The 9,371-nt window shown below is 45.3% G+C and overlaps 1 protein-coding gene across 2 annotated transcripts in view; it reads left to right on the top strand.

Annotated features, from left to right (window-relative positions):
* Pcsk6 (proprotein convertase subtilisin/kexin type 6) overlaps positions 1-9,371 on the top strand; it is a 190,139-nt gene that overhangs the window by 155,324 nt on the left and 25,444 nt on the right. The gene's annotated exons all lie outside the window — the stretch shown is intronic.

Raw genomic sequence — 9,371 nt, 5'->3', positions numbered from 1 at the left:
CACACACACACACACATGCACGCATACACACACACACACACACACACACGCACGCACGCACGCACGCTTGGGCTGGGGCTGTAGCTCAGTGGTAGAGGGCTTCCTACACAGGCAGAGCCCTGGATGTTCAGTCCCAGGGCTGCAAGCAAACAAAGGGCAAAGCGTGCATGAGCAATGAGCACAGCGTGAGGCTCTATAGTCACCCTCAGGCAGGGAGACTCTGTCTTGCTCTCATCAACTGGGTTTGAGCGATCCATTTATGCATCCTATTTAGAAACGTAGACCCCACATGTACCTACTGCTATGTGCTGTTTCTCCTTTTACTTGTATCTGCTTTGTTTGTGGGTTTTTTTTAATCATGCTTTTTGAGAATGTATATATATGAACAGGAAATATGGTGGGTGTTTATGGTTTTAAAAAAAATCAATCCAAGGACCTGTAATGAAAATGAAGTCTCCCTTCCATTCCTGAGTGGTGGCCTCCCTGCTGCCGCCTCCTGCAGGGTGGTTCCTGGGAAGGCTTTCCTGTTTCCTCCTCCACATTGGACACTATTGATCCTGAGGATGGAACAACTCCTTTTGTTTGTCCGACTGAAACTGTCTCCCAAAATAGGACTCTAATTTCAGTGAGTTGGCTTTTTGTGGGTGTTTTTGGAGACATCCTATAGGACTGAAATAACTCCTGGCTAAATTATAGTTTACAGAGCCCTCTGGCTCTGTCCTTCAGTCACCAGAGTCACTCTGTAATCACCGTTCATCGCTCAGTAGTTAAAGAGCCCAGATGCCTTTGTGGTTTGAAATATAGCTTTAATTTGAGCCTAAGGAGTTCGGGGTGGATAAAGTCATCGCTATGGCTGGGCTTTCAGCACCTGGAGCTGTGTGAAACACTGTTACTGTCAAATGTGCACCTGTGAAATGTGTAAAGAGGCTAAGCTACCATGTGTCTAAATGAACTAGACCCTTTGGAAGTCCATGCTCTAGGAAATTAGGTCTGCTTCTCCAAGTGGAAGGACCCTGCCTGTATACATCATCTAAGCTACCCAGGCCAAGCCAAGCTCAGACACTGCAGGGTCTGCCATGGGGTGAGGCCTAATTCTGTCTTGTGTGGCTATAACAAAATACCTGAGGCTGAGTCATTTACAGTGATTAAAGGTTGGCTTGGTTTGTGGTTCTAGAAGCCAGAAAGTCCAAGACTACATCGCCAGCATTTGGTGAAAGCTTTTTGCTGCGTCACACTGTGGAGGAGGGTATCCCATGGTGAGTCAGAGCTAGGGTGCTGGCTCCACCCTGGCGTCTTCTCCTTACAGACCAACATTACATAATCTACTCCTAGCTGTCTTCCCAAATGCACCTCCAGATGCTGTTATTATGAATTGGGGAGGGTATGTTTGCAACACCTGAACTTTAGGCACTGTAAATTTAGGACTGGCCAAAACAAAACCACTGTTACAAATGAGCCACACATGGAACTAACTGCTACACTGTGGCATGGTGTTATCAACTAACGAAGGCCTACTGCTCTTCTAGAACCCAGGGGGTCACAAGGCTATGTGGTACTCTGATGAGCATGAGCCTTCTGTGCTGGGATTTAACGAGCCTGAGAGATGTCCGTTGGAACAAAAGATAAAGTTGTCCTGGCTGAGCTGTGCACATTGCGAAGCCACCTCTGCACAGGTCTCTAGAGGCAGATGCCTGCCCTTGTGGCAAAGAGATATCAGAACTGGTGAGGAAAGTGACAGCCAAATTGCATACACCCCAAAGGATGAGCACAGTGCTGCCCCTCACCTCGGGTCCTCCTAAACCCAGTTGCTAGGGATGCCATTGTTAGCAAAGAAGCCCTAAAAGGGTGACCTAGCACACAGAAGTAGGTGTGTTTTCATGACTTCAGGAGTTCACCTGATAGTGTGTTGTGGACGCAGTGCTAGCGCACTTACTGAGTGTGTGCAAGGCCCTGTGTTCCATGCCCAGCGTCACACATGTGCTCCATGCCCAGCGTCACACATGCATGCGTACACCCACAGAATGTACCTGGGAATCTCAGGTTAGGCATCCTAGCTTCTCTTTACACTACGAGTACTCCTAGCTACATAACTGCTGTTCCCTACCACAGTCCCTACCACGCCCATCAAAGGCTGGGTGCCCTACTGTGGCCTCCTGTTACATGCTCCTCCCACGGAGCCCAGCCTTACCACTCACCTTCTTGTGTACGAGCATAGTTTTCATGCTCCAGCTCTGGTATGTATTTGGGTTTGTCCCCAGGACTCCTCTCACTTCCCACCCTCATACCCTTACCTGGGCTGGTTACAGAATAACAAGCCTGAGACCGAATCCTTTATGCTTTGGAGTGGAGGACCCAAATAGAAGGCTCCTTGAGTGCAACCTAGTGTTCCATAGGATGCCAACTAACAAGGCTTCTTGCCAAGTCTGATACATAGTCTGCCCCAGAGGGACAGATAGCTAGATATTGCCAGTTTGGGGGCAGAGCATCTTCAAAGGCAGCTGCAGTGAAAATAGGCAAGGAGCCAAAAGCACCTCCAGGACTGCAGAGACCAAATCAGTCAAGCTCCCTCCGTCAAGCTCAGGAAGTGCAGGGCAGCTCAGGGAGAGAGGAACCCTGGCTTTTAGGAAGGAGGTAGCTGGGGAAAACAGTCTGCAAGCCAGGCAGTAGGCTCATTTGTGTATTAGTCAGGGGTCTCTAGAGGAACAGAACTGATAGAATGAATCTGCATACACACACACACACACACACACACACATACAGAGGGGGAGCGGGGTTATTTATTAGGATGGCTTACAGGCTGCTTGTCCAACAATGACTTTCTACCAGCAGAAGGTCCATGAGTTGCTCAGTCCATATCAGCTGGTCTTCCGTATACACATAAATCCCAAAGAAGTAGACTCACCAAATATGAGAGTTGACAGATTTGGTGACTCTGTATATGAAACCTGACCTTGTGGAAAGACAAGGAAAACAACAATAGTGGTCATTTGGCCCTACCATCTCTGGGTAAACTGAAAAAGGGAAAGAATGGGTTCCTGCTAAAATTCACGTCTAGTATTTCAGAATACGGTGAAGGGCAACAAAGAATTCAGTGATAAGACTGACTGGACCCAGATGCGTGACACAGTCTAGAGGTTTCTAAGTGTGCTCTGGAAGAGAATCTCTCCATAGAGCTTAAGTTGCAGAACCAAACCAAAGCCCTGGCTATAGGGTTGGCTGAGTTACAGTGAAAATCCAAGTCCCAGCCTCAGCCGGTGTCAGCCGTTAAAGTAAGGGCGTTAGTTGGTAAAGAACTGGATCCTGTAACTTGGGATGGGGATGTGTGGGAGGACCATACTGAAGCTGAGGACTTTGAATCCCGAGATTTTCAAGGGTTTAATCTCACCTGAGGAAGCAGTCTCTCCACCCTCTGCAGGAAATGCACTCACACCCCCAGCCCCTGAAATGTTGCCTTCTCTGCCTGACTGAGAAAATTAATCTTCATTGTCCCATGAACCAGCAGTGACCTTGCCTGAAGGAGATGCCAGGAAAAACAAAGCTCATGTCCTCAGAGCCCACCAATAGTTGCCCCTAGACCTACAACCAGACTAGAGGCAAAGCAGACTCTAGAGGGGAGGTAGAAAGTGTAGCCTGTGAGGGGGATACTAAAGAGCTCAATGTTTGCTAATTCTGTCAAGCAGAAGTCTGGGGATATGTGTGGGTATGGATTTTAAGGGTGTGGGGTAGTGGTTGAAGGAACATAAAACTGGATCAGGCTGAGTTTATTGATATAGGCCCTCTGAGTGGAGATTCAAGATTTCATATGGAAGCTCGCACAGATAAGGAAAAAACTGCCAAAAGATTGTTTGAATGGTTGGCTGAAACATTTATCAAAAGATGACCTACTGAAAAGGAGTTGTTGATGCCTGATATCCCCTTGGCTTAGTATTGATGAAGGGATTTCAAGGCTCAGGGAAATTACAATGCTACATGGGTATTCTACGTAAAAACCTAATCCTCCAAAATGGGAAGGCCCAGAAGGCATGCCCTTCATGATCCCTGTGCACACAGGCACATTTGAAGAGCTTTGTTGTCATCCATTTCCTCGTGCCAGACCTTAGGGTCTGAGACGCTGCTGCTCAACTGGACAAATTAATTAAACGCAATGGGTTTAATTGAGCCCCAAGGTAGCAGGAGCCAGATGACAACACTGATTTGCCAAAGTCAAGGTGATCTTTGTTATTGTAATGGGCAGCATAGACAAACCAACGTCCACATATATGACCTATAATGGGCAGCACAGGCAGAGGGATTTTTATGATGGCTTGACTCATATGGATCTTTGGTACTGACTAGTCGATTATGGTGTTTCCAGGCATGAAATAGATAAGAAGCCTACAGAAATTTTATTTGATCTCTGTAAGCAGAAAAATTCTCAGACAAATAAAAGAAAGGTTACATTGGATTGTGGCAAAAGAAAATCTCAGTCTATGAAACAATTTCCACATTTGAGTTAGTTTGCAGACCTAGAAAGCCTGGAATGAAGGTGCAGCCAGTTTCCCATAAGGACCTTGATAAAATTGCCAAGAGTTTTACTGTTAGCCTTTCCCAAATCCTTTCCCGGAGAGACCTAAGAGTTTTTTGTTTTGTTTTGTTTTGTTTTACCAGGGTAACTACATTGGAGAAAGGAAATAACCAGACTTTCTGGGGTCTATTGCATACTGGTTCTGAATTAACTCTGATTCTGGGAGACCCCCAAGATACATTGTGGCCCTCTACCCAAAGTAGAGGTTTAAGGAGGTCAGGTGATTCATGGAATTTTGGCTGAAGTCTGACTCTCAGTAGGGTCTAGTGGGTCCCCAAATTCCTCCTGTGGTTATTTCCCCAGTCCAAGATGTGTAATTGGGATAGACATAATTAGAAGTTGGCTAAATTCTCACATGGGTTCTCTGACCTGTCATTCGACAGGCTAAATGGAAGCCCTTAGAGTTGCCTCTGCCAGGGAAAATAGTGAATCAAAAACAATGTTGCATCCCTGTGGTAATTGCAGAAATTAGTGCCATCCAGGACTTGAAACATGCAGGGGTGGTCCTTTCCACCACATCTCCCTTTAACTATCTGGCCAATACAAAAGACAGGGGGATCATGGAGAATGGCAGTTGACTATCAAAAATCCAATCAAGTAGTGACTCCAATAGCAGCTGCTGTACCAGATGTAGTGTCCTTACTTGAACAAATAAACACTTCTCCTGTTACATTACATGCAGCTATTGATCTAGCAGATGTGGTTTTCTTGGTACCATAAGGACCACCAGAAGCATTTTGCTTTCAGCTGACAAGGCCAGCAGTATACCTTTACAGTTTTACCTCAAGGATATATTAACTCTCCAGCCCTGTGTAATTATTTAGTTCAAAGGAATCTTGATCAGTTGTCTCTTCCACAAAATATCAACACATTGGTTCACTATATTGATGACATTATGTTGACTGGACCAAGTGAGCAGAAGGTAGCCACCACTTTGGGCCCCTTGATAACACATGTGCACATCATAAGATGGGAAACAAATCCAACCAAAACTCAAGGGCCTTCTACCTCAGTGAAATTCTTAAGAGTCCTGGTATGGGACATGCAGACATAGTCCTTCTAAAGTGAAGGGTAAGTTATTGCGTATTGCCCTCCCACAACCAAGAAGCACAAGTTTAGTGGGCCTCGTTGGATTCAGGAGACAGCACATACTTGGGTGTGTTACTCCAGTCCATATACTAAGTGACTCGGAAAGCTGCTAGCTCTTTATGGATGCTCCTCAACAAGTTCAGGCTGCTGTGCAGGCTGCCTTACCACTTGGACCATATGATCCAGCAGACACAATGGTACTTGACATATCAGTGGCAGATAGGGATGCTGTTTCACAAACCCCTATAGGTGAATCACAGAAGAGACCTTTAGGGTTTTGGAGCAAGGCTTTCAATGTCATCTGTAGACAACTATTCTCCCTTTGAGAGACAGCTTTTGGCCTGCTATTGGGCCTTGGTAGAAACTGAATGCTTGATAATGGGCTACCAAGTTATCATGTAACCTGAGCTGCCCATTATGAGTTGAGTGTTATCTGACCCAAAAGTCATAAAGCAGGATAGGCACAGCAACAATCCATTACCAAAGGGAAGTGGTATATATGTGATTGACCATGAGTCCTGAGGGCACAAGCAAGTTACATGAAGAAGTTGCCTAAATGCCTATGGTTTCTACTCCCATTATAGTGCCATCTGCTGCCAAGCACACACCTATAGCCTCATAGGGGTATGCCCTGTGATTGGTTGACTGGGGAAGAAAAGACTGGGGCCTGGCTTACTGATGGTTCTGCATGTTATGCAGGCACCACTTAGGGAAGTGGACAACTGCACAACCCCTTTTTGGGGCAACCTTAAAAGATACCAACAAGGGGAAGTCTTCAGGTACAGAATTTCGGGCAGTACACTTGGCCATACGTAGAGCTCGCCAAATAAGCAAAGACTGTGAAGAAGTTAGTGCCCCATGTAGATGAAAAGATAACTTCAGCAGGAGGGGGACTTCAGTAATCAAGTAGATAGGATGACCCATCCTGTGGCCAGTCAGCCTCTTTCCCCAGCCATCCCCATCATTGCCAGTGGGCACATGAACCAAGTGCCCTTGGAGGCAGAGACAGAGGTTAGGCATGAGCTCAACAATATGGACTGCCACTCACCAAGGGTGGCCTGGCTACAGCGGCTTCTGAGTGCCAGATCTAGCAGTATAGACCAATACTGGGCTCCAGATATGCCACCATTCCCCAGGGTGACCAGCCAGCAATCTGGTAGCAGGTTGACTACGCTGGACAACTTCATCTGTAGAAAGGATGATGCTTTGTCCTTCCTGGAGTAGATATTTACTCTGGTTATGGATTTGCCTTTCCTGCATGTTATGCTTCTGCCAAAACCACCATTGTAGACTCACAGAATGCCTTATTTACTCTCATGGTAATCTACTCAGTATTGCCTCTGACCAAGGAACTCACTTCACAGCCAGATAGGTGAAACAGTAGACTCATGATTGTGGAACTCACTAGCCTTTCTGTGTTCCCCACGATCCTGAAACAGTTGGCCCAATAGAAAGATAGCATGGCCTTTTGAAGTTGCAGTTACAGGACCAATTAGATGGCAGCAGCATGGAGGGCTGGGTTCTCAAGAAGGTGATATATGCTTTGAATCAGTGTCCAATATATGGTACATTTTCTCCCATAGCCTGCATCCACAGGTCCAGGAATCAAGGCATGAAAAGGGAAATGATTCTACTTACAATCACCCCTAGTGACCCACTAGGAAAACTTTTGTTTCCTGTTCCCAAGACTTTCAGTTCTGCTGGCCTGGAGGTTTTAGTTGCAGAGAAGGGAGCACTCCTGCCAGGAGACACTGAAAGCACAGACTCCCCCTGGCCACTTTGAGCTTCTGATGCCCTTAAATCAAGAAATAAATAAAAGCATTAGGAGGGGTGATGATCCATAGCACCAAGGGTGAAACTGGATTGCTTCTCCACAGTGGAAGTAAGGAAAATTATGTCTGGAGTGCAGGAGAGACTTTGCAGGGGTTCTCAACTTGTGGGTCTGGGGGTCATACATCAGATATTTACATTCTGATTCATGACAGTAACAAAATTAAAGTTATGAAGTAGCAATGTAATAATTTTATGGCTGGGGTCACCTCAACATGAGGAACTGTATTAAAGTGTCACAGTCTTAGGAAGGTCAAGAACCTCTGCTTTAGGGCATCTCTTGGTGCTACCATGTCCTGTGATTAAGGTCAGTGGAAAGCTACAACATCCTAACCCAGGCAGGATGACAGAAGGCACAGACCCTTCAGTAATGAAAGTATGGGTCACTCCTCCAGGAAAAGAGGCAAGACCTGCTTAGGTGCTTGCTGAGGGTGCAGGAAATACGGATAGTAGAGGAAGGTAGTCATGAATACCAGCTAAGGTCACGTGACCAGTTGTAGAAGGACTGATGCAAATGTTTCTGTTGTATTTTGAGATTGTATGTATACGTTATTTGTTTTCTTTCCTTGATTTTTTTATCATGTAACATAACATCAACTAAGAGAATATCAGTGGTTATCATATTTAAGTTTGAGATACTATAAGAATGTAAATTCTTAAATTCCCAATGCATTTGTGGTTGTTGGAGGGATAGTTATATCATGTTAGATGTAATTATGACCTGGTACTGTTTTCATTTGGAAATTAATCATGATGTAAGGAGATATGAGTGTGTGTCAGGTTGATCAGGTGTGTACTTGTGGTGATTGTTCCTGGTTGTCAACTACATCTGGAATTAACTAAAACCCATGTGTCTGGGTACACTTATGAGAGGCTCTTTTTTTAACTAAGTCATTTAAAGTGGGAAGATCCATTTTAGCCCAGATCTTTCAGGGTACGATCAATCAAATGCTTTGCCTCCTTAAGTTTGTAAAGTAGTTCACACCATGGGCTTTCCACACTTCCTGAGCTTCTAGAAGAGGCTTCAATGACTGGAGAGGCTTCAGTAGCTGTAGGTTTTGGCACATTGGAAAGGCTATTCCAGATACTTTAAAAAAATCATCCTCATACTTCTGTTGCTCTAGAACCACTTCTGGTACCAAAATCTGTATTAATCAGAGTTCTCTTAGAGGCACAGAACTTACAGAATGGATAAATATATAGAGAAAGGGGATGTATAAAAATAGCTTACAACAGTGGTTCTCAATCTTCTTCATGCTGTGACCTTTTCATACAATTCCTTACCCTTCAAAATAGTTCCACATTTTGTGGTAACCCCTCCCCCAACCATTGCTACTTCATAACTGCAATTTACTATTGTTATGAATCATAATGTGCATATGTTTTGAAGACAGAGGTTTTCCATAAGGGTCACCACCTACAGGTTGAGAATCGATAGCTTACAGGCTGTGATTCGGCTAGTCTAACCATGGTTGTCTACCAACAGAAGGTCCAAGAATCCAGCAGTTGTTCCATCCACAAGGCTGGATATCTCAGCTGGTCTTCAGTAGACACTGGAATCCCCAAAATGTAAGTTCCAGTGCCAGTGAAGGCATGGACTTGCCTGTGAGAATGGGAGCTAGCAGGAGAGCAAGCTTCCTATTCCCATGTCCTTTATATAGGCCGCCAGCAGAAGGTGTGGCCCAGGCTAAAGGTGGATCAGCCCACCACAAAAGACCTGCATTAAAGGTGTCCTTTACCACCTCAAAAGATCCCTCACAGGTATACCCAGCTGTATGGGTTTTAGATAATTCCAGATGTAGTCAAGTTGACAACATCTGGAACAGCCATCACACGTGGCCAACAGGTGAGTTGGAGTGAAGTAACAACAAAGAGCCTACTGTGGGAG

The sequence above is a fragment of the Mesocricetus auratus genome, unplaced genomic scaffold, assembly GCF_017639785.1.
Source record: "Mesocricetus auratus isolate SY011 unplaced genomic scaffold, BCM_Maur_2.0 Super-Scaffold_4256, whole genome shotgun sequence".
Classification (NCBI taxonomy): Eukaryota; Metazoa; Chordata; class Mammalia; order Rodentia; family Cricetidae; genus Mesocricetus; species Mesocricetus auratus.
Note: the sequence above shows the minus strand (reverse complement) of the source record. Positions and strands in the feature narration are given on the sequence as shown.